Source organism: Pristiophorus japonicus, chromosome 13 (assembly GCF_044704955.1).
Source record: "Pristiophorus japonicus isolate sPriJap1 chromosome 13, sPriJap1.hap1, whole genome shotgun sequence".
Taxonomy (NCBI): Eukaryota; Metazoa; Chordata; class Chondrichthyes; family Pristiophoridae; genus Pristiophorus; species Pristiophorus japonicus.
Window position 1 is genome coordinate 140,196,473 of NC_091989.1, and position 21,590 is coordinate 140,218,062.

Here is a 21,590-nt window from a genome sequence, read left to right on the forward strand (position 1 = left end):
AAGGGGTCGCCTTGCTTCCTCTTCTATGTTTGCAGAATCTTTTTGGGATACAGTTCCATGAGCACTGGTCATCCTCCATACAATGTTCATGAATCCTGTGCATTTCGTGTGGATGACGCTGAACAGTAGTCAGGACTTCTGAGAGACCTTCCATATCCCTAAGCCAGGGCTCTGAGGTCAATCACTATCCTAACTAAAATGAGCTAACACAGCACAGATTGGGATTGAAACCGTGACCTTTCTGTCCCAAGTGACTCAAGAGCAGGGGTGAAGAAATCCCCATTTTAACTTATTTTAAAAGTTTGAAAGGGATGCTCAAGTATATATTTTTTAATTGATTCTTAAAAATCCCAGCAAGCTGCTTTTTGCTTCTCTGAGGTGTGCAGGTTGGACATCTGTGGAGTGGTCAGTGGATTACATGTGTCTGTGTGAATGGAGAGCTGGTTCTCAACTGTACTGATGGTCGCGTGTGTGTTGGGATGGGGATGGGAAAGAGGCTGGAGTTGATGGGCATTCAGTTCTTTCACAAGATATTAAGGCAATTTGAGGGTGTCAGTTAAGCAGAGAAAACTTCTAAATGGTTCAACTCTACACAGTTAGGAAGTTGTCCATTGTATTGAACACTCTTTCAAGATTCATTCCTCTTTTTGAGGAAAGATCTGCGTTTCAAACAACCAGCTACCATTTCATAAAATCCCAATCTGTTGAAATTGTACTTGTTTTCAAAACTTTTTACAATCATATTATTTCTATCAATTTTAAAATCAAAAACATAATTGACCTTTTACAGGAGGCTAGTTTCAAAGGTAGAATGGAATGTTATTTGGGAAATGAGCAACAGGTTCCAATGGTGATGGGTATGCTGGCTGCCCTATCATGAATCCTCCAACTGCTTTTGCCAGCAAAGAATATCAGGTCCTTTACTTGAACTTTATTGGGTACAAAAAATGTAAAATACATGACAACAAAACCTTCTCTAGGTTAATTAACACCTGGGGCTAGAAATTCTGCCCCTGCCGGGAAATTCAGCTTTAGCGCTCCAAGAGGGAAGTGGAGCGTTAGATCAAGCACTAACCACTTCTCTTAGTGCACTAAAGTCCGAGAGGGGGGGCAGCAGTGGTAGAACGCTGAACAATTTGGAGTACATTGCTGATGACATCAGAGGCTGCTTCCCTCGCTTAAAGGGCAGGGCCAATGATGGTGCACAACCTATTTGTCAGCAGTTCTGCATTGCAATGCGACCTGCATGACTGCCATTACAGCCCCAAATACTCTCACAAAATGGAGGGCTTGGAAATCGTATAACAATGTGCTGTGTATAGAATGACTCCACGAGGCTGAGTGCTGTGAGCTAAACTTAGTGTGACCTTAGTTTTCTTTATTACAACTCCAGAGTGCCTAAACAACATGGCAGTCAACCTTTTATACAATTTGAGGCGATCCAGAGCCCTTTGCTCCCTGGTTGATCGTCTAAGTTTAAACCCTGGCCTGTGTGAGTTGGTCGGACTGTAAAACCCTGTCCCCTCAGTACAGATTCACATGAGGCAAGTAGTGTCTCTGGATCTGCACCTTCATTATGCAGCTCTAGAATGCTACACTTGTTTGGGACCTGTCCTTATATACCTGTCTGGGACAGGTATCCAGTGTCTCCTGCAAGTGCACCCCTGGTGGTAAGGTATGCTGGTGGTTACAGGTCATATCTTATTACAGTCATGTATAGCATGTTAGGATACAGTTATATATAATAATGTAAGATACATGACATCACCCTCCCCCAAGGTTTTATTGTCATTATAGGTTCAGTCTCTCAGGTGGTCTACACTCTCGCGTGGAGCATCTGAGTTGTGGTTCAGTTGTTTGCCTTGGTGTCTGTTTTTCTTTTGGTGTGGTTGCTGGTATCTCGCCTGGCTGTCTGTTTCGATTGTTGTGATTGTTGTTGACTCACCTGGGCTGTCTGCTGGGATTGCCCTTTCCTCAGGTTGTTCCCTCTGTCTGTCCACCAGGTGTGGTGCGAGTTTCACATTGTAGTCTGCCTCTGGTTCTGCAGTGTTGTTGGTAAGTCTGCCTTTGACTTGGTCTACATGCCTCCAGCAGGTTTGGCCATTGTCCATTTGTACTACCAGTAGCCTGTTTCCTTCCTTGCCCGTTACTGTCCCTGCAAGCCATTTGGGACCCCTGCATAGTTTAGTACAAACACGTTGTCCCCTATCTCATTCCATCTCCCCCTCGAATTTCTGTCATGGTACTCAGTCAGCTTACGGCGCTTTGCCTCAACGATTTCATGCATGTCTGGGAGGATTCATGAGAGCCTTGTTTTTAAAGTACTTTTCATCAACAGTTGCGTGGGGGGAATCCCAGTCAATCAGTGTGGACGAGATCTGTATGCCAGCAGCAGTCACGACAGGCGACCCTGCAGCATGGGACCTTGGATTTTAAGCATGCCTTGTTTAATGATTTGCACTGCTCTCTCCACCTGGTCGTTGGAGGCCGGCTTGAACGGTGCCGTCTTGACGTGATTTATGCCGTGGTAATTATAAAATCTTGTAATTCTGCGCTGGTGAAGCACGGACCATTGTCACTGACGAATATGTCAGGGATTCCGTGCATTGTAAACATGGTTGCGAGACTCTCCACAGTGGTGGAAGTTGTGCTCGAGTTTAAAATGGTGCATTCGATCCACTTTGAAAATGCATCTACAACTACGAGGAACATTTTGCCCATGAATGGGCCCGCAAAGTCTATGTGCACCCGCGACCACGGTTTGGTAGGCTAGGGCCAGGGGCTCAGGGAAGCCTCCCTGGGGGCATTACTGAGTTGGGCACAAATGGTGCACCGTCGGACGCAGAGCTCCAAGTCCGCGTCAATACCAGGCCACCAGACGTGGGATCTGGCTATGGCCTTCATGAAAACGATCCCCGGATGCTCGCGGTGGAGCTCCCAGAAAATTGCCTCTCTGCCTCGCAGAGGCATGACTACTTGGCTGCCCCACATCAGGCAGTAGTGATAGCTCATGCATGCGCCAGTCACCGGTTAGGACACATCTTTTTACTAAGGATAACGTGGGGTCGCTGGCAATCCAGGCTCTGATTTGGTGAACCGTCATGGGCGAACCTGTGGACTCAAAGGCATTGATTGCCATGACTATCTCACAGTCCTTTTCGTCAGACCCTTCCGTGGTTGCCAGGGGTAGCCTGCTAAGCACGTCAGCACAGTTGTCTCTGCCTGGTCTGTGCCTTATAGTATAGTCGTAGGACGCCAGCATGAGTGCCCATCGTTGAATTCGCATCGTGGCTTGGCGTTTATTGCCTTGCTCTCGGATAGGAGGGACGTGAGGGGCTTGTGGTCGGTTTCTAATGCGAACTTGGCCCCGAAAAGGTATTGATGCATCTTTTTGACACCGTACACGCACACGAATGCCTCCTTCTCTACCATTCCGTACCCGCACTCCGCCCGCGAAAGTGACCTGGAGGCATGAGCTATGGTTGGAATTTGCCCGCACTATTGACATGTTATAAAACGCATCCGACCCTATACGCTGACGCTTCACATGTGAGAACTAGCTTTTTACCTGGGTCAAAGAAAGTCAAAACACTGTTGGAACAAAGAAGGTTGCGTGCCTTATTGAAGGCGGGTTCCTGGGCGTCCCCCCAAAACCAATCGCACCCCTTCTTGAGTAGCACGTGGAGAGGATCCAGCAGCATGCTTAAGTTCAGCATAAAGTTCCCAAAGTAATTGAGTAGCCCGAGAAAGGCGCGCAGTTCTGAGACATTCCGGGGCCTGGGTGCCAGGCGAATTGCTTCTGTTTTGGACTCTGTTGGGCGGATTCCATCAGCGGCAATCCTTCTGCCCAAAAATTCAACCTCGGGTGCGAGAAACAGGCACTTGGATTTCTTAACTCGTAGGCCTACCCGATCCAACCGCTTTAGTACTTCCTCCAAATTACGGAGATGGGAGTCGGTGTCCCTGCCCGTGATAAGTATGTCGTCTTGAAATACAACCGTCCCCGGGATGGACTTGAGCAGACTCTCCATGTTGCGCTGGAATATGGCAGCTGCCGACCTGATGCCGAATGGGCATTGATTGTACATGAAAAGGCCTTGATGTGTGTTGATGGTGGTGAGTAGCTTGGATTCCTCGGTCAATTCTTGTGTCATACATGCAGATGTGAGCTCTAGTTTTGAAAAAAGTTTACCTCCAGCCAATGTGGCAAATAAGTCCTCCGCTCTGGGCAGCAGGTACTGGTCCTGTAGGGAGACTCTGTTTATGGTAGATTTGTAGTCTCTACAAATTCGTATGGATCCATCAGGCTTCATGACTGGGACGATGGGACTTGCCCAGTCGCTACATTCCACAGGTGATAGAATGCCTTCCCGTAGAAGCCTGTCTAGTTTGTGTTCAATCTTTTCCCTCATCACATAGGGTACAGCTCTGGCCTTGTGATGGACCGGTCTAGCATCCTGTGTGATGTAGATTTTGACTTTGGCCCCTTTGAAAGTGCCCACACCTGGCTGAAAGAGATGTTCAAATCGCTTTATAACTGTTGAGCAGGAGGTCCGTTCCTCTAACGACATGGCATGAACATCATCCCATTTCCAGTTTCGTTTTGCCAGCCAGCTTCTCCCCAGCAGTGCTGGGGGGCTCCGGGGACAATCCACAGGGGAAGTCGGTTCACTGTCCTTTGTGTGTGACAGAGAGCATGGCGCTGCCGAGGACTGGTACAATTTCTTTGGTATAGGTCCTTAGTGTGGTGTCGACCCTTGTGAGTTTTGGTCTGTCGCTTTTATGCGGCCACAGTTGTTCAAATTGTTGAGCGCCCATGAGAGATTGAATCGCTCCCATATCCAGCTCCATGTTGACCGATATCCCGTTGAGTAGGACTCTCATCATTGTAGGAGTCGTCTTGTTGTAGGAGCAGCAGCCATTGATTGTGTTGACCCGCTGTACATCGGTGTCCCGGACACTGTCCCACCGTATTCTGGTCCACTTTCAGACCCATCCGATTCGTATACCAGCCGAGCTGCCATTTTTTTGCACATGTAGGCCAGATGCCCTGTATATTCACAGTTCCTGCAAACAGCCTGCTGAAATCAACATCCCCTTGACGAGTGCCCACCCCCACACCTCCAGCACAGAACGCTTCCATTGTTTCCAAAGAATGAGCTGCGTCTGGCTGATCTCTCTTGAGCTTCTCTCAGTTTGTAGTTGATTGCTCGCATTGTGGGTTAATGAGGTGTGAACGGCCGTTCCTGTGGTCCTTGATGGCTTCTGGCGTCACTGCCTGCTGTCGAGGGCCTGCTCTCCCACTTTTGTCTGTGTGTTGGGGTAGCAGCTTGTTTCACGCTGTGAACTCCTTGTTCCGATATTTCGTTAGTTGTCGTACCTGCATTGTAAATCAACCTCGTTTCTTCTTTCCCTGCCAAGAATATCTGTGCAACCAGTGCTGCTGCCTCTAAGGTCAGGTTCTTGATCTCTATGAGCTTTCGGAATATGCCTGCATGGCCTATTCCTTCAATGAAAATGTCTCTCAGCATTTCTCTCCTCAGTTCATCGGAGAACTCACATAAACTAGCCAACCTCCGAAGTTCCGCCACGAAGTCGGGTATGGCCTGGCCCACACAGCGTCTGTAGTTGTAGAACCTGTGTCTGGCCATGTGTAGGCTGCTCGCTGGCTTCAGGTGGTCTCTTACCAGTGTGCTCAATTCTTCAAACGACTTGCTTGCTGGTTTCTCGGGTACCAGCAGATCCTTCATTAAAGCTTATGTTTTCGAGGCACAGCTGGTCAAGCGATGGGCTCTTCTCTCGTCTGTTTTGTCATCTCCTAACCAGTCTTTGGTTACAAAGCTTTGCTGGAGCCTTTCTATAAAGTCCTCCCAATTGTCTCCCGCATTATACTTTTCATCTGCTCCATTGTTCACCATTCTGTGGATTCTGTAATCCCGTAACTCGTCGCCACTGTAAAGTCCTGTCCCCTCAGTACAGATTCACATGAGGCATGTAGTGAAGTCAAGGTCACTCTGGACCTGCACCTTTATTACGCAGCTCTGGAATGCTGCACTTGCCTGAGACCTGTCCTTATATACCTGTCTAGGACAGGTATCCAGTGTCTCCTGCAAGTGCACCCCTGGTGGTAAGGTATGCTGGTGGTTACAAGTCATATCTTATTACAGTCATGTATAGCATGTTAGGATACAGTTATATATAATAATGTAAGATACATGACACGGACCATTGCTGCAATGCACCGCGGCTGGTCTGACCGGACTGTCAGGAACGGTGGGTTCATCCTCGTGATTGACAACGAGGTCGATTGCTGGTTGGGTGTGTGTTGGTGGATCGTCGATGGTGATGTCCTCTTCAAGCCATTCCTTGTTGTCAGTAAATCGCAATTTGGTCTGATCTAAATGCTTTCTTCACGTTTGGCCATTTAACAGTTTGATTATAAACACCCTATTCCCTTCCTTGGCCAAAACAATGCCAGCAACCCACTTGGGACCATGACCGTAATTCAGGACAAATACAGGATTGTTTACATCAATGTCACGTGAAACAGCCGCGCGATCGTGGTACATGTTCTGCCGGTGTCGCCGGGTTTCCACGTGATCATGAAGATTCGGGTGGACTCGGAAGAGCCTGGTTTTGAGGGCTCTTTTCATTAACAATTCTGCTGGGGTTGCATCTGTTAGTGCCCATCTTTGGATGCAGGATGAAGCATTGGTGTTTATACCTTTGCTCTCTGAAAACAGCAAAATGAGCGGCTTGTGTTCAGTTTCAAGCTCAAACCGAAGTCCAAATAGGTACTGGTGCATTTTCTTAACTTCACATACACATGCTAACGCCTCTTTCTCGACCATACTATAAGCTCTCTCAGCCTTAGACAGACTTCTAGACGCGTATGCAACTGGTTGGAGGTTGCCTGATACATTGGCTTGCTGTAACACACAGCCGACCCCGTGCGATGAGGCATCACAAGCTAGCACTAAACGTTTACATGGGTCATAGTGTACAAGTAACTTATTTGAACATAGCAGGTTCCTGGCCTTCTCAAAGGCAGTGTCTTGAGATTTGCCCCAAACCCAGTCATCACCTTTATGTAGCAATATGTGCAAAGGCTTTAACAACGTGCTCAACCTGGGTAGAAAGTTACCAAAATAGTTGAGGAGTCCCAGGAATGAACACAGCTCCATCACATTCTGTGGTCTGGGTGCATTCTTGATGGCCTCTGTCTTTGAGTCCGTATGCCTGATGCCGTCTGCTGCAATCTTTCGCTCCAAAATTTCGACTTCTGGTGCCAGGAAAACACACTTGGAGCATTCAGCCTGAGTCCCACTCTGTCTAGGTGACTTAGAATCTCTTACAGGTTGTGTAGGTGTTCGATGGTGTTACGATCGGTGATCAGGATGTCGTCTTGAAACACAATGGTGTGCGGAACAGATTTCAGCAAACGCTCCATGTTTCTATGGAAAATGGCTGCAGCCGAGTGAATCCTGATAGAGCAACTGTGGTATATAAACAACCCTTTGTGTGTGTTGATGCTCGTCAGTCTTTTTGAAGATTCAGCCAGCTCCTGTGTCATGTAGGCGGAGGTTAGATCCTACTTGGTGAATGATTTTCCCTCCGTTAATGTTGCAAACAGGTCATCCGCCTTGGGCAGCAGCTACTGGTCCTGTAGAGAGACTTGTTTAATCGTTACCTTGTAATCTCCGCAGATTCTAACCGTGCCATCACTTTTCAACACTGGAAAAATTGGACTGTCCCACTCATTGAACTCGACTGGCGATATGATTCCTTTGCATTGGAGTTTGTCCAGTTCGATCTCAACTTTCTCCCTCATCATGCACGGAACCGCCCAAGTCTTGTGATGGATGGGCCGTGCATCGTGGCCTAGATGGATCCGTACCTTGGCGCCTGTGAAGTTGCCGATGCCTGGTTCGAATAGCGAGGGAAACTGGTTGAGCACTTGAGCACACAAGGCGTCATCCACTGAAGATAGTACTTTGATGTCGTTCCAATTCCAGCTAATCTTTTCTAGCCAGCTTCTGCTGAACAGCGTTGGGCCATTGCCTGGAACAATCCACAATGATAAATCATGCACAGCTCCATCGTACGATACTTTAACTGCTGCACTTCGAGTGACAGGTATGAGCTCGTTGGTGTAGGTTTGCAGCTTTGTATTAATCAGGCTCAGTTTGGGCCTTTGCCCTACAGTTTTTTGAAAGTCTTCTGGCTCATTATTGACTGACTCGCACCCGTATCCAACTCCATGGATACTGGAACTCCATTTAATTTGACTTTCAGCATTATAGGAGGGCTCTTGGTGGTGAAGGTATGTACCCCATACACTTCTTCCTCGGGTTGAGTTATCTGTCTGTGTGATCCATGCCAGATCGATCATCCTCTGCCACGTGGTGTGTCGCAGCACATTTGCACATTTGCTGGAGGTGCCCCATTGTTGCGCAGCCTTTGCACACGTAGTGCTTGAATCAACATTGATGGGCCTGATGGTTACCCCCGCAGCGCCAACACGGTGCTAATGGATTCACATTCACCCCGATGACGGACTCTGAGAAACCACAGGTCTTACAGCCGCAGATGTATTGGCCCTGCTATATGCAGTACGGCCTGCTAGCGACGTCATTTTATGCACAGTACTTGCCGGTGAGCTTCGATGTTGAGAAGATATCTGTTTGGTGTTATCGTCCGTGACCATGCATGTCTGGGCAATCGCGATGACCCCACTCAGGTCTAGGGTTTCGGCAGCCAGCAGCTTTTGAAGAATGACCTCGTGGCTGATGCCCAGCACAAAAACGTCCCGCAGCATTTCCTCTAAACAGCTCCAAAATCGCAAGGTCCCGTGAGGCGTTTCAGGGCGGCGACATAATCCGCCACGTCCTGGCTCCCGGAGCGATGGTGTGTGTAAAAACGATATCTGGCCATGAGGATACTCTCCTTCGGCTTGAGGTGGTCCCGAACCAGCGTGCACAACTCTGTATATTCCTTCTCTGTTAGTTTTGTTGGTGCGAGCAGATTCTTGATGAGGCCGTATATTTTAGGCTCACAGACGGTGAGGAGAACCGCCCTGCGCTTGACCGCGTTAATGTCTGCTTCCAGTGTGTTGGCCATGAAGTACTGGTCGAGACGCTCAATGAAGGCTTCCCAATCATCACCCTGTACGAATCTCTCTAATATTTCAACGGCAGCCATGGTTGCGTGAAGGTTCGTATTCTGTTACTCGTCGCCAATTGTTATGTATAGAAGAATTCCACGAGGCTGAGTGCTGTGAGCTAAACTTAGTGTGTACAAAAATCTTCACTTACTCCATTCTAAGTCAGTTTGGAGTACGTTTTCACTGTGGAAACTTTCAAAACAGGTGTCAGTGGCCGGACACGCCCCCTTTTGAAAAAAAATGTCTGTTCTAAAGTGAAACTGTTCTAACTGACTAGAACTGGAACAAACTATATGCCGAGAATTTGAATTTCTAAGATATTCCATTCTACACCAGTTGCTCCAAAAAGTCAGGAGCAACTGAGGCCGAAACTTGGGCCCTATGGGCCCAAGTTTCCACGTGATTTGCGCCTGATTTTTAGGAGCAACTGGTGGAGAACGGACTATCTTAGAAATCGCAATTCTCCACATTTTTATTTCTGCAGTTCTAGTCAAGTAGAACAGTTCTACTTTGGAACAGAATTTTTTCTTCAAAAGGGGGCGTGTCCGGCCACTGACGCCTGATTTGAAAGTTTCCACAGTGAAAACGTACTCCAAACTAACTTAGAATGGAGCAAGTGAAGATTTTTGTCGAACTGAAAAAACCTGTTCTACACATTAAAAAATCAGGCGCAGGTTACAAATTAGGCGTCCAGAACGAGGTGGGGGGAGGGGGGGGAAGGGAAGTAATTAAATTCTATAATAAGTCCTTATTTATACTTCTACAAATATTATACAAATAAATCCAACCTGAATAAACATTTATAAGCAAAGAAAAGATTAAATAAACCATCTTCCTACCTGTGTGAAAGTGCTTCAGGCACGGAGAATGCTGCAGTCAGCCTGAGGCGCCTGTTCTTCCCGCGGGGGGGGGAGGAGGCGCCCGTTCTTCCCGCGGGTGGGGGGAAGAGGCGCCCGTTTTTCCCGCGGGGTGGGGGGAGGAGGCGCCCGTTGGTTCCCGCGGGGAGGGGGGAAGGAGACAGTGAGAAGGCTGCAAGAAGCCTCAGTGCTGATGTGCTGATGTGCTGATGGCAATGTGCTTTGATTAAAAAATGTTCAAAAATTAAACAGCTACAAAGAACTACAAAAATGGCCGAGTGCCAATGTTTCCTTCACACTGCGCGTGCGCGAACGCTCCACGGAAAAAAACTAATTTAAATGGTACCCGCCCCCTCCCACTTACAAAATCGGCGCGAGTGTAGGCTCCGCTCCCCTGGGCGCTGCGCCAGGCAGACAAGGAGTTGCAGGGCGCTCGAGAATAGCACGTTTTTTTTAGGCGCTGTTTTAGGCGCGAAATACGGGCGCCCAGCTCAGAAGGGCGCCCGTTTTTTATCGTGTGGAAACTTGGGCCCAATATGTGTACATTTCCTCCAATAGATGTGATACATTGCAGATATAGCAGAACACTTAGTATGTGTTGTTTTGAAAAACTATTATGTCAATCACAATGGGCCGAAAATTCCGGCCTTGCCGGGTCGATACGAAGTGCACATGGACTCGGCAAGGCCTCGCAAAAGCCGGTTTTCAGGGCGCGATGCGCATGCGTCAAAAACCAGCTTTTCCGATCTGTCAAGATTTCTCCATACAGATCCTCCGCATCCCTGGGAGAAGGAAATCCACACAGGAGAGTTTTGGCTATTTACCCAACTCATGCCCAGTGAATATCCTTCAAACTTTTACACCTGGTAAAAGCAGGTGCATAGCTTACTTTTAACAGTGTAACACTTTTAAAACATAGAAAAATTAAATTTAAACACTCATTTTTATATTCAAAATCCTGTCTATTAAGGTAAGTTTATTTTTAACCCTATTAAAACACATTAAAAAAAAAATCCCGAATATATTTTTTTCTAAAACATTTAATTGCATTTAATTTCAATTAATTTTAAATATGTGAGGTGTTTTATTTAATTATTATGTTGTGTTTGGGTGTTTTAGGGTTTTTTCTCATTGATAATAATGAAAACTCGTACAAACGGAGTTCCCAGTGTACGTACGTACGTACGTGAAAGACATCTCCCCATGTGCTGTGCAGTGAATCTAGGCCCCCGACTGGAATCCTACGTTCCTCTGGGACCACCAGGTACTTCGTAGATTTTTTTCGGGTCGGAGGGGTTCGTACGAAGGAAGCCTCCGACATCAATTTTCTCCCCAATTTATAGAGGTACAGCTGAGGCTGTGGTTGTGAAATAGCCAAGTGGAGTTAATAACTCTCATATCAAGCAGGCTAGAATCTTGTAACTGAGATCTTCCTTGTAAGTATAATTCTATATATAGTACTTTTGCAATTAATGGATTTAAAGGAAATTGTACTTTACACAGTTATTTTTCGAAAGCATATTAGCATCGCAGAAGATTGTTGTTTTGCTGCTGAGGCATAATTGTTGACACCTCTAGGAAGTCCTAGATCATTAGCAAAGCAGTGCCAACTTGGCATTGCATATCATTGGACTGCTAAAAGCCTGTTTCAATTCTTTGCATGTGCCTGGTGGGATTTGGCAGTGTCTCCTTAGAAAAGTGTGAAAATAATATTCACCTGCGGTGCTCTCTAGAATGTTTTGAAATCCAGCATAGCCTGTAGCGACTTGGGAAGAAGCAAAATATTGATCTACTCATTAATACGGCGCTTGCTGTGAGGGGAAATATAATAAGAACGCGAGGTTGAGTTTGTATAACATTGCTGTGTTGCCCTACATATCCAGTCATTTCAGAGAACTTATGGAAAAAATCCAAGAATCACAGCCTTACAAAGAAAATCATAAGAGGAACGTGTTGCTGAATAGAGGCTCAGAAATTCTACTCATTTTTAGGCACACGTGCAGCCCAGGATCAATAATTGTTTTTATATTGAACCTCGGATCTCATTGTCATTGAGCCAGTGAAGAGTGGAGAGGACTCATAACAAATCGAGCTAGAGCTGCAGCAGCCCAAAAGTAAGTGGATCCAGTTGGGAATGGGGGAATCGAGATCATGTGGAGCCGGGGGTCAGGTCGTGGGGGCCTGGCATCGCGGGGTCGGGGGGGAAGATAGGGAGTCACGGGGGCCGGGAGTGGGTGTGTTAGCGCGAATGTTTTCCTGCAAGAATCACTCGACACTCTGGGTCGGTTCCAACACCAAAATGGCTTTTATTACGTCGGCGAGGAGAGAGCCTCTGGTCCAACTCCAGGCACTCCACTCCACCGAACAAAGAAATCCATCGATATTTATATGTTTTACAACAGTTCATTACAGTTACTTCAGCCCACATCGGCTGGACACAATCCAATCATAACGATTATCGATTACATATAGGTTTCTTTAACCCAATAGAATTCCCCTGATATCTCAGGGGCTGTATGTTCGGTTCTTGTCAGCTCGGGCTGATTCATGACCTTGTTATGTGATGCAGGCCCCCCCCTTATCTCTGTTCCTCGGGGCTCTGCTGTGTGGAGTCATTGATTAAGGACATTCCATACCAGGCACTATAATGGTTCGTTATAGTTATCTTGTCTCAAGCTGTTGATCCAAGGCATTCCCGGTAGTGGGCCTCACAGGGTCATTGCTCAGTCAGCCTCAGTCAGCAGTTGATTGCTTGACTAACTGAGTTCCCATCATGCTTGGGCAGCCATTTTATATTTGGCCATTTTAAACATATACGCGTATAGATATATTCAGCAGGTGCCTAATGCCTACAACAATTCCCCCTTTTCGGTAAAGGGACTAATTCGAGTCCCCCTTTAACTGACTGCCCTACCTTTATTAGATTTTTTTGCACAGCCTGGTACTCCCTGCCTCAACTTGCTGGCCAGTCACGCGGTTTCAGAAGTCCCGGTTGCTTAGATCAAATTGACAAAGGCCAAATCCTCCTGCCCCTCTATTCGACAGGCTTGTTTAATATCCGGGGACCGGGCATGGGTCCCTCTTCATTGCCCGTGGTGCCTGCATGCCTGGCAGGCCATTATGCCCCATGTTATTGCTAAGATCAATTGTATCCCGACCAGTGTGTGTGAAATTATTCGAATCCAAGGATGGGTGTACACATTCATTCCCTAGTCTCAGACCTTTCTTCACCAACTCTGATTTTGTAAGTCTACATCGATATCTTCTTCCAGTACTTTGATTTTAGTTTGCAGTTGGTGGTAGAGCTTTACGGATTGACCCACCCTGAGCCTCAATTCCCGTAATACTTCGGTTAGATGTGGGATCGGGACCTGATCTGGCTCGTCATAATCCTGCAAACGATCATGGAGCTGATCGGTTACATTAATAACTTCGGGCTTCCAGCGCCTAACCTGGGTGATATGCGCTTTCCCGATCGCGACAGGTCGTAGCGGCGCAAAGCAAAAGTTCGGCTGCGGTATCGGGCACTGCAGGTCATTATACTGGTATGAACGCTCTGTGGTAGAGACGCAGTATCTTCCCTTCCCTCCATAGCCTGCCCTCGCAAAGTGCCTGTGTACGGGCACTATTTCAAGTACACATCCGTCGGTTCGGTTAAACCCGCACTCGTCTAGCTCCCCTCGGCCCACCGGGTGAGGACATACTGTGATCTCCCCCCTTTGCTTGCATTCTGTTAGGGAAATCCCGGTAAGTATGTCGTTTCGGCGAACGGCGGAGGTGGTGGTCAGATAGTAACGGATGGAGACATTTTCCCGTATTACTCCGATATTCTCTAGTTGGTACAGGGGGAACGGCCCTGAATCCGGCGTGGCTATAGGGATCATCAGGACTAACCGTATTCCAGTAGTCCTACCCATCTGGCAATCTGGAATCGCTGGGTATACTCGGGTCAGTCCCTTCAGAGTACAATTATCCAGTGTCCCCCTCTGGTTAGCCAACTGAGCCAAATGTGAACTGTCTATCCAATCGGGTACCTCCCCGCTTTGGATCTGATCTAGATTGTGGCGGATCTGTCCCACCATCCACAGACCATAAGCGTGACAGAGTTGCCCCTGTCTTTGCTTTCCGGTATCTTCTTTTTCTCTATCAATGAGGTGATTGATGGTTTTGGCGTGAGCTTCCAGGACTGAGATGCCATCCAACTGGATTTCGGCACCCTCCTTTCCTAGGTTGGCTTTGGCTTGGTCTTCCTGGTTTTGCTCCACCCTCTCTAATAACCCCTTCATCACCCCTCTAAGCTGCCCACCCTCTCGTTTAACCCTTGTATGTCTATCGAGTTTACTACGGAGGTCCCTATATTGAAGCCGGTAGCAACATCATTAACTATTCCCCTCTTTATCCTGGGGGCTGACTCCTGTCCTCGGAATCTACTGGCACCCATTGCATCGGCAGCCTGCTGCATTACAACTTTACTTAATACATTGTACATATTTCTTGCCTGCTCTGTACAATATTCCAGCATTCGTATGCCTGAGACATTGATCAGGACAGGCACAATTTCATGTTTGACATTATCATATAATAGTTCACCCTCGTTGAACAGTACAATCCCATTTTCTGGTCCCTTAGTAGTTATGGGGCATGGCAATTCCTCAGGCTGTGTGGTGGTTCTTATGGGGTGCGGTGTCGGAGGGGGTGAGAAGCATACATACAACGATATTGCGGCAGCCTCTACCTCCTCGTAGTATCCACACAGCCCCACCCCCTTTTTGTGGGTGACTAACGTTGTGGTTGGGCAGGTGGCGCACAAATTATCCCAAAGGTACATTTATCGAGCCCCCTGGCCTCCCTTCGCCCAATGCAACTGCTCCTTGTACCCGTGGAGCATTGCACGCATACTTTGTCCTTATTCAGGTTCACTTGCAGCCATGCATTAAAATAAGTCCTGTCCTTGCTCCAGTCCTTGGCTGCTGGGATGCACATTCCATCCGTTAAATTAAACAAGACTCCATCGTTCATGTAGTTGTTTATTTCCTGAGTGCGCTGAAATCTGTTGGTATCATCCAGTGTTTGCGTGGGTCTCAAGGTTCCCAATATTATGAGTTGAATCAGTCGTCGCAGTCTCATCTCGGTGAGTTTTATCTGCAATTTTAAACAAACAGCCTGGTCGGCACCAGGTGTTAGGTTCTGGTCTACTTGTGTCGCGGTCACTCTGTGGAATCGGAGGTAAGGATTAGGTTATCCATATTCTTTACAGTCGTACCATCTCTATCACTTCATGTCCCTGTCTGGGCTGCCGTCGGTTTTGTATTTGAGCCTGCTGTGCTCGAGCCTGCACGATGACCCATCTAAATATTATCCAAACTCCAATCAACACCAATGCCACCACTATTCCTCCAAACATCCCAGTCTGCCTTACTGTTAGGTTGGGTTTGTGGACTAGACCTACCCTCTGTGGGGTACATTGGCTCGATTGCCATAGGTGATGGTGCTATGGCTGCACACTGCACTATCCGCCTGGTCCCATTTAAAAAAATCTCTTCCAGCCTATTTATCTTAACTTTTAATTCTTGACCAGCTAGTTCTGTTTTATTTTTATTCTGACTATCCCACCATTTCCTCTGTCTGTCAGGTGAGTCTTCTTTATTTTAATAAGAAATTCAAATTGGTAAGGTCCAGTATAAAACAGCTGTCAATGGAAAGGGTTAACTCCTTTACAGGTTTGTAAGAAGGCCTGATGTCATTACGTGACTTCACGTAATCATCCAAATCTTTATGCCTTCAAAACTTGCTTAGAAATTAGGAATCCATTAAAACAGCAGAAATCATTAGTAAAGTGGGAAAAATAAAAATCTTCTCATCGGGAAAGACAGCATTTTAGATTAAACTCCAAATTTTCTAAACTTCGAATTCAAGTACTTGCCAAAGATTTTTTTAAAAAATGAGAGACTGAAATCCAATTTTCACACAAGCTGTATACATTCCGTTTTTTTTTTAACGGTTCCGTTCACTGGGCAAATCTTATGTTTTATTTCTCTCTCTGCTGAGTTCGCACAGCTTAGATCTTTTCTCCTCGGTTATTTTCAAAACCCTCCTGCTTGTTTAGACTGTTCGGGACTTTTCTTGATAAACACCGTCTATTCTGGAAATCTTTTCAAACTGCAGTGAAACTTTCTCGTAATTTAAAATCATTATCAATGTAGAGTGTCTTTCATCTCTTCCAATTTTTTTTTTCCTTTTCCCAATTAAACCAATATCTTTTTCACAGCAAACATCAACTAGTATTTAGTAAGTTATGTCTTTTTCCATTGCAAACACATTTTTTTTGCAGCACTTATTTAGTACGTTACATCTTTTTTCAAACCTTTTAGTTTTATTTATTTTTAAAAGAGATCAGATTTAACTTTTTGTTTTAAACGTATCGCATTTTGTTGTGCCTTTTCTTAACCAGTGGTACTTGAAACCTTCACAGCAAAATTAATTCTTCACTGTTCCCATCCTAATTTCTGCTTCCCCTTTTGTAGAATTTATATTTATGTTGAATTACAAAATGTCAAATATGGTAATACTGTTTTTTTTTGCCTAACTTCTGTTTTAGAAGCTGATCAAAACTTTAATCTTTTGCTCTGTAACTTCAATTTTGTGATACAGTATCTCATAAATTAAATTTTTTTTAAGCTTTAGCTTCTGACGCAGCATGTGTAAAAATCTCTTTACTGAGCTAGAAACTTTCGCGTCAAGGTTTTACACAAAGGAAAAATGGGACCTTACTTCCCCAGCCTGCAGCCTCGACACACCCACACAGGCTTATTTTTTTTTAAAGGCATTACAGTTTCCCTTCTCTGTTCTTTATCTTATTCCTAGACAGACATTCACAAAAGTCTCTTTTCATTCAACAAAGTTTATTGTTTAGCTGGTTCTATTCTTGGATCCATACTTCACTTAAGATAATCACGATCAGGTTTTTTAAACATTTCTTACATATTGATTTACTTCCTCTGTTAATTTTACATGGGCTCGCAGTATCAAGACCACAGCCTTTTCATTTTTATCTTTCTTTTCCTTCTCCCACCATTCCCGCTGATTTGCTGGTAGGTCTTGGGGGTCCCATCCTGACTTAATCATCTTCTCAATTAGTTTCTTTTGTTTTTCCGCCAGGTGGCAGGTAAGGGACCCTTCCAATCCCCACTCGAGGTTACTTGCTTTATTGGCCATTCCTGGGTAGGACTAGAACCGTTAGGAATCTACTCTCAGAGGTCCGCTTTCTACCGAGCGTAACTTGTAGTAGATCGTCTCATAGAAACATAGAAACATAGAAAATAGGTGCAGGAGTAGGCCATTCGGCCCTCCTAGCCTGCACCGCCATTCAATGAGTTCATGGCTGAACATGCAACTTCAGTACCCCCTTCCTGCTTTCTTGCCATACCCCTTGATCCCCCTAGTAGTAAGGACTTCATCTAACTCCTTTTTGAATATATTTAGTGAATTGGCCTCAACAACTTTCTGTGGTAGAGAATGCCACAGGTTCACCACTCTCTGGGTGAAGAAGTTTCTCTCATCTCAGTCCCAAATGGCTTACCCTTTATCCTTAGACTGTAACCCCTGGTTCTGGACTTCCCCAACATTGGGAACATTCTTCCTGCATCTAACCTGTCTAAACCCATCAGAATTTTAAACGTTTCTATGAGGTCCCCTCTCATTCTTCTGAACTCCAGTGAATACAAGCCCAGTTGATCCAGTCTTTCTTGATAGGTCAGTCCCGCCATCCTGGGAATCAGTCTGGTGAACATTCGCTGCACTCCCTCAATAGCAAGAATGTTCTTCCTCAGGTTAGGAGACCAAAACTGCACACAATACTCCAAGTGTGGCCTCACCAAGGGCCTGTACAACTGTAAGAACACCTCCTTGCCCCTGTACTCAAATCCCCTCGCTATGAAGGCCAACATGCCATTTGCTTTCTTAACCGCCTGCTATACCTGCATGCCAACCTTCAATGACTGATGTACCATGACACCCAGGTCTCATTGCACCTCCCCTTTTCCTAATCTGTCACCATTCAGATAATAGTCTGCCTCTCTGTTTTTACCACCAAAGTGGATAACCTCACATTTATCCACATTATACTTCATCTGCCATGCATTTGCCCACTCACCTAACCTATCCAAGTCGCTCTGCAGCCTCATAGCATCCTCCTCGCAGCTCGCACTGCCACCCAACTTAGTGTCATCCGCAAATTTGGAGATACTACATTTAATCCCCTCGTCTAAATCATTAATGTACAGTGTAAACAGCTGGGGCCCCAGCACAGAACCTTGCGGTACCCCACGAGTCACTGTCTGCCATTCTGAAAAGTCCCCATTTACTCCTACTCTTTGCTTCCTGTCTGACAACCAGTTCTCAATCCATGTCAGCACACTACCCCCAATCCCATGTGCTTTAACTTTGCACATTAATCTCTTGTGTGGGACCTTGTCGAAAGCCTTCTGAAAGTCCAAATATACCACATCAACTGGTTCTCCCTTGTCCACTCTACTGGAAACATCCTCAAAAAATTCCAGAAGATTTGTCAAGCATGATTTCCCTTTCACAAATCCATGCTGACTTGGACCTATCATGTCACCTCTTTCCAAATGGGCTGCTATGACATCCTTAATAATTGATTCCATCATTTTACCCACTACCGATGTCAGGCTGACCGGACTATAATTCCCTGTTTTCTCTCTCCCTCCTTTTTTAAAAAGTGGGGTTACATTGGCTACCCTCCACTCGATAGGAACTGATTCAGAGTCAATGGAATGTTGGAAAATGACTGTCAATGCATCCGCTATTTCCAAGGCCACCTCCTTAAGTACTCTGGGATGCAGTGCATCAGGCCCTGGGGATTTATCGGCCTTCAATCCCATCAATTTCCCCAACACAATTTCCCGACTAATAAGGATTTCCCTCAGTTCCTCCTCCTTACGAGACCCTCTGACCCCTTTTATATCCGGAAGGTTGTTTGTGTCCTCCTTAGTGAATACTGAACCAAAGTACTTGTTCAATTGGTCTGCCATTTCTTTGTTCCCCGTTATGACTTCCCCTGATTCTGACTGCAGTGGACCTACGTTTGTCTTTACTAACCTTTTTCTCTTTACATATCTGTAGAAACTTTTGCAATCCGTCTTAATGTTCCCTGCAAGCTTCTTCTCATACTCCATTTTCCCTGCCCTAATCAAACCCTTTGTCCTCCTCTGCTGAGTTCCAAATTTCTCCCAGTCCCCGGGTTCACTGCTATTTCTGGCCAATTTGTATGCCACTTCCTTGGCTTTAATACTATCCCTGATTTCCCTTGATAGCCACAGTTGAGCCACCTTCCCTTTTTTATTTTTACACCAGACAGGAATGTACAATTGTTGTAGTTCATCCATGCGGTCTCTAAATGTCTGCCATTGCCCATCCACAGTCAACCCCTTAAGTATCATTCGCCAATCTATCCTAGCCAATTCACGCCTCATACCTTCAAAGTTACCCTTCTTTAAGTTCTGGACCATGGTCTCTGAATTAACTGTTTCATTCTCGATCCTAATGCAGAATTCCACCATATTATGGTCACTCTTCCCCAAGGGGCCTTGCACAATGAGATTGCTAATTAATCCTCTCCCATTACACAACACCCAGTCTAAGATGGCCTCCCCCCTCGTTGGTTCCTTGACATATTGGTCTAGAAAACCATCCCTTATGCACTCCAGGAAATCCTCCTCCACCATATTGCTTCCAGTTTGGTTAGCCCAATCTATGTGCATATTAAAGTCACCCATTATAACTGCTGCACCTTTATCGCATGCACCCCTAATTTCCTGTTTGATGCCCTCCCCAACATCACTACTACTGTTTGGAGGTCTGTACACAACTCCCACTAACGCTTTTTGCCCTTTGGTGTTCTGCAGCTCTACCCATATAGATTCCACATCATCCAAGCTAATGTCCTTCCTAACTATTGCATTAATCTCCTCCTTAACCAGCAATGCTACCCCGCCTCCTTTTCCTTTTATTCTATCCTTCCTGAATGTTGAATACTCCTGGATGTTGAGTTCCCAGCCCTGATCATCCTGGAGCCATGTCTCTGTAATCCCAATCACATCATATTTGTTAACATCGAATTTGCACAGGTAATTCATCCACCTTATTACAGATACTCCTTGCATTAAGACACAAAGCCTTCAGGCTTGTTTTTTTAACACCCTTTGTCCTTTTAGAATTTTGCTGTACAGTGGCCCTTTTTGTTCTTTGCCTGGCTACTGTCAGGTCACAAGTTCTGCTGTTACACAAACGTATACAATTCTTAAACGCGTTTAAGCAATTCCCGCAGTGCCCCACGCCTCCTCAACGACTACCTACCACCGTTTTGTCTGTCGGTCCGACCCTGTTCACAGGTTTAGTTTCCGTTGGTCGTTTGCACTGCCTGGTCTCCGGGGAATATTTTCAAATCACATGACTGGGTCTGGGAAGTGTCGCTCGGTATCACGATCCCACGGTCTAAGTGTGTTCCCTACGCCTACTTAGTTCCTGGCCGTCACGTGGGACTAAAGTCCTCTTAATTCAGGCTCAGGCTAGGCATTTGAGATATTAGACCGTCTCCTCGTGTCGATCAACCGGCTTCCACCTCCCACACCCTTTATAAGTAAACATTTTTTATACTCACCCGGATTTTTCCAAGGGCGTCCAGCGACTCCGGGAAATCCTGTTCGTGACGCCACTGTTAGCGCGAATGTTTTCCTGCAAGAATCACTCGACACTCTGGATCGGTTCCAACACCAAAACAGCTTTTATTACGCCGGCGGGGAGAAAGCCTCTAGTCCAAATCCAGGCACTCCACTCCATCGAACAAAGAAATCCATCGATATTTATATGTTTTACAACAGTTCATTACAGTTACTTCAGCCCACATCGGCTGGACACAATCCAATCATAACGATTATAGATTATATATAGGTTTCTTTAACCCAATATAATTCCCCTGATACCTCAGGGGCTGTATGTTCAGTTCTTGTCAGCTTGGGCTGATTCATGACCTTGTTATGTGATGCAGGCCCCCCCCTTATCTCTGTTCCTCCGGGCTCTGCTGTGTGGAGTCATTGATTAAGGACATTCCATACCAGGCACTATAATGGTTCGTTATAGTTATCTTGTCTCAAGCTGTTGATCCAAGGCATTCCCGGTAGTGGGCCTCACAGGGTCATTGCTCAGTCAGCCTCAGTCAGCAGTTCATTGTTTGACTAACTGAGTTCCCATCATGCTTGGGCAGCCATTTTATATTTGGCCATTTTAAACATATACGCGTATAGATATATTCAGCAGGTGCCTAATGCCTAGTGTATCGATATATTCAGCAGGTGCCTAATACCTACAACAGGTGAGTGGGTCTTGGGGCCAGAGTGGGAGCTTTCGGGGAGGTCCTTCAATGTGGGGTCGGGAGGGGCACCTTCAGGTAAGTTATGTGGCCTTCTGTAATGCAGGCATTCTTTAGGGCTGGTTTCCCTGAGTGTAGACTGAGATGATGCAAACTAATATTTCAGCAGGGAACTCAAGCA